Source organism: Ambystoma mexicanum, chromosome 7q (genome assembly GCF_040938575.1).
Source record: "Ambystoma mexicanum isolate Mex_15411 chromosome 7q, UKY_AmexF1_1, whole genome shotgun sequence".
Lineage (NCBI taxonomy): Eukaryota > Metazoa > Chordata > Amphibia > Caudata > Ambystomatidae > Ambystoma > Ambystoma mexicanum.
This window is the reverse complement of record NC_090941.1, coordinates 1,037,560,867-1,037,564,948: the sequence shown is the minus strand read 5'-3', so window position 1 is coordinate 1,037,564,948 and position 4,082 is coordinate 1,037,560,867.

Genomic DNA, 4,082 nt, shown 5'->3' with positions numbered 1-4,082 from the left:
AATGGGGGTTTTCTGCATAAAAGCAGGGCTTTGGGGACTGGAACTTCAGAAGTCGCCACAGGACTTAAAGAATCAGAAGAGGGAGAAGCTGAGCCAACCTGCAACAACGACACCACTGGTGGAGCCCTGCTGAACCGACTCACCACTTCCCGACGACAGAGAAGATCTTCATCCTGGATAGTCTTCTTCCTTTGAACTGGTGGGGTTAACCAGTTTGCCCTCTTTTCGCCTTCCTGGATCGTCTCGTGGTCGAATCGCCCGTGCCAAGCACCCCGGCGGCCGGATAGCCACGGTTCACCACTACCGCGAATAAAAGGGTAGTACCTTTTAACCGGGAAACTCTGTGGCTGGTTTCTTCCCTGGCAGTGCAACAACCTCCAGCTTTCCTCCACGTCGAGATCTTCTCTTCCCCTGGACGAAGCACCGACTTGCACCCGCTGCCAGGAACAACTGCCCCCGCTGGAGCTTTCTCACCATTTCAGGTACTGTGTCCCGCCTGGTCTCCCTTGCAACAGACTGTTCAAGGTGTCCCATAAATCCTTGACTCTCTATCCTGGGGTGACCTGGGACCTGTTAACTAACTTTTCTGAACTGATCCAACTCCTTTTGAACTATCTGCAAAGACTTTTAAAGCATACTTCAACTGTGTGATCTTGGGCACATTCCGCCTTGCTTTCTCCAAGAGTGGGCCTGGCCTATGAACTTTTTGCTCTACAGTACACTCTGCCTTTCTTGACTTGATGTGGTTCTTTTAAAAGTGTTGGTATTGTGTGCTTTCCTAATTCTGCCTTTTCCCTCCCTTTTCAAATAATTATTGGAGGGCCATCTTGGTTAAGCGTTCACCCCTGTATTGATAATAAGTGGGGTTCTTTTCCTAAGACTTGTTGAATAATTAATCAGGGAGGTGTATATATTTCTAGTGACTGTGTTTGAACTTGCTTGACATATTAGTGCCAGTGTATTTTTACAAGTGTGTTTTTAAATAAATAATCATATACTTTTCTACCCAAACTCTTGTCAGTGTTTGCTTGTGCTACTGTATTTGTGTACCTAATGTGTCTACTCTATATACTGCCTAACTCTTCTTGAGAGAAGTCTGACTGCTCAGCCACAGCTACCGGGTAAATCTGGGTGGTACAGACTGCTACCAATTGGGTTTACTGCCAACCACCTGTAGTCTTAAACGTTTTGCAGTGGTCCCTAAGGGAACTGCACAGGTTTCTGCCTAACAGGAACCAAAGTGTAGAATCCATGCGCTGTTAGAGAAGCAGCCCTACCTTCACAAGATGGAACTCTAAGGAGCAGTCTTAAATACAACAAATACATTTACCACACACAGAGGAAAAACCTGCAGTTCACTTTGACCGATTAAGACCCCAAAAAATCTGAATCTGTAAATCAACTCGGATTTATGGATCGCAAACCCCAAAACAGCTATCTACTAAAAAGGCGAGAGTCGGCAGTATAGGTCATTCTTGAATATAATGGCCTACAAGAGGCTTAACCCCAGGCCAGACCAAATATGGCAAAAACACCAGATAAGGAGGCCTTGCTCTTGGTCGCGACCAAACCTCCAGCTCATGAATCCTTCTAGATGAGGGATTTCAGCGAACCTAACCCTTTACAGGGAGCATTGTGCAAATAGCTTATTTTAACTATCAGTACCATGGAAAGATTTGCTTAGAGACCTTATGCACATAGTACAACTATTGATTTCTCTGGAAAAAGGAACAAAACATATCCGGACACAGCGAGTCGATCTCCACCACCTGTGGACTATCATCAGTGGCAGCTAAACACACGAGCTCTGGAATCACAGAAAGTTCCTTTCATTAACGCGATAAACAGACTTCCAAATAGCATTGGTCATCGCAGGCAGTGCTGTAGCAAGTGGTTTGACTACTCCCCGTTAAATTTGTGGACATTACTTTCAATAATGTAGATTATTGCTGCTGCCTGGAATTCTCTAAAGCCAACGCTGTAGTTGCACCCAATGAAAACCACAGCGCAGGGAGATACAGAAGCTCAATTAACACAAAGGCAGATTTATGACTAATAAGAAGAAATACATGCTTCACTGTCGGACATGTATGTCATGTTAAGTTATTTTAAAGGTTCTTATACTGTGCACTGTTATCACCTGCGTGGTCTCTTGGCGCGCTGGCGGGTCTGTAATGCAAGGGCGGTGGCGGGATATGTCAGTAGGACTGAGCAGGAATATGAGCAAGAGAGCTGTGATGTGCTGTTGGCAGCTTGAGTTCAGAGAAACCGGTTACTATGCGTAGGTGTATTTTTCGGTTGGTAGCCGCCATGTGGTGGTGGGACAGATTATGTATCATTTGTTTTGTTGTTGTGGTGTTGTGACGTGCGTGTGGTTTGTTGTTCTGTAGTGGTATGGTTGTTTTTTGTTCAGAGTTTGAGAAGGTGTAGGCAGAAGGGTGAGTTTTTAGTGGGGTCAGTTAGTGGTAGTGCCTTTCCTACCACCGCTCTTCTGACTGAATGCGAACCATATTCCTTCCCTTGTTGTACATTCTAGTGTGCGGTAATTACCACCCCCACGGGTTCCTCCATGTGTGATGTGTTCCCTGTGCCCCACGGTCCGCCCATAGGTTGCACGGTTTCTGCGTCCAACTGCATTCCTTTATGTGTGACACGTTTTTGCCATCGGTGGTCCAATTAAGTCGAACACAACTCCCTCCCCTTTTTCCACCTTTGGCCCTCTATAAGGATGAGATACACTTCAGGTATCCAACCGCCCTTCCCAGTCGGACACCTCTCTTCCCCTCTACCCTGCACTCCGTACGGGCCTATTTTCCCAGTCTCTTTCTGTTGAGTAAGAGTAAGGAGTGCCTCACTATCTGCGCTACCCAACAAAGTTTATGTGAGTAGGTTATGTCACGATAGGTATATGAGCCCTCAAGTTTCACTTGTAAAGTAAGATGGCTGACATCAAAATCATTTTTAAAGTTACAAACATTTAATTAACTTAAAATGTGCCACGCCAACACGTGTTTCAGCCCTCTCTGGGCCGTCCTCAGGGCTTACAAAGATGTGTTACTGTCACACAAAAATATAGAATCCAACATTATAACACAACATTAGAACATATCCATAGTCATCAATTGTTGGATCAACAACGTACCATACATTAACGCAAAGGCATGAAAACAGAACAAAAAAACGGGTAGGGGAAGAGAAAGACAAAAAAGAAGACGGGGAAGAAGAAGCAAGAAAAAACCTTTAATTCAGACAGGCAAATCCTCATTCTAGGCCATATTATAGTGAAAAAAGAATAACGTCATAATGCATTCAAAAATAATGGATTAAAAGAGGACCACATCACAGAGACAAAGCAGTCCATATGGTCGGGGTACCTGATATATGTGGCACGTGGTATGGTCTGCCGTGTGCTTGGTATGGCAAGTTGGAAGTTTGCTAGAAGAGTTTCATACTTGCATATATTTCTGTAAATGCAAACCGGACCTATTTTTAGACAAATGTATTAGGCACTGAATTATCCATTCCGTATTCACCAAGTGTAACATTTTTGCTCGAGCTTACCAGCAAGTCATATGCTTGTCTGTTAATCACGCGAGGTTAGGGCTTTATCTAGGTGTCTCATTCGTCATCTCGTGTGCTAATGGAGTGAAAAAGCAAGAGACAGAAAAGGCAAGGTTTCCGTCAGAGCCAGTATTCAAACAACCTGCGGTGTCAGAGCTCTGATTTACGGCAAGGTTAGGTCAGCTTACCCATTAGTCGCTTGAATGCATGTGTGCCTGGCGTTTCCTGCAGGCTTGTCGCTCGCACCCTTGGAGGAACGTGGGTGTTGAGTGAGCTGTCCTATGGCAGCTCAGCAGCGAAGATAAAGACAATGATCATGTGACCTATAGAGGCACTGGTTGCCTGGCAACCTAGGTCGTTCTTCTAACTTCTGAAAATGCTTCGTGATAGGTATGTTTGCTAAGTGCCTGCAAAGATTTAAATGCCCCAAATAAAAGTAAAACTGAACCGCAAAAGTTAAATATGCCAATTAAAGGCATTTCCACAAGATTGCTTAAATGTCCGTGCACGACGAAAAAAAT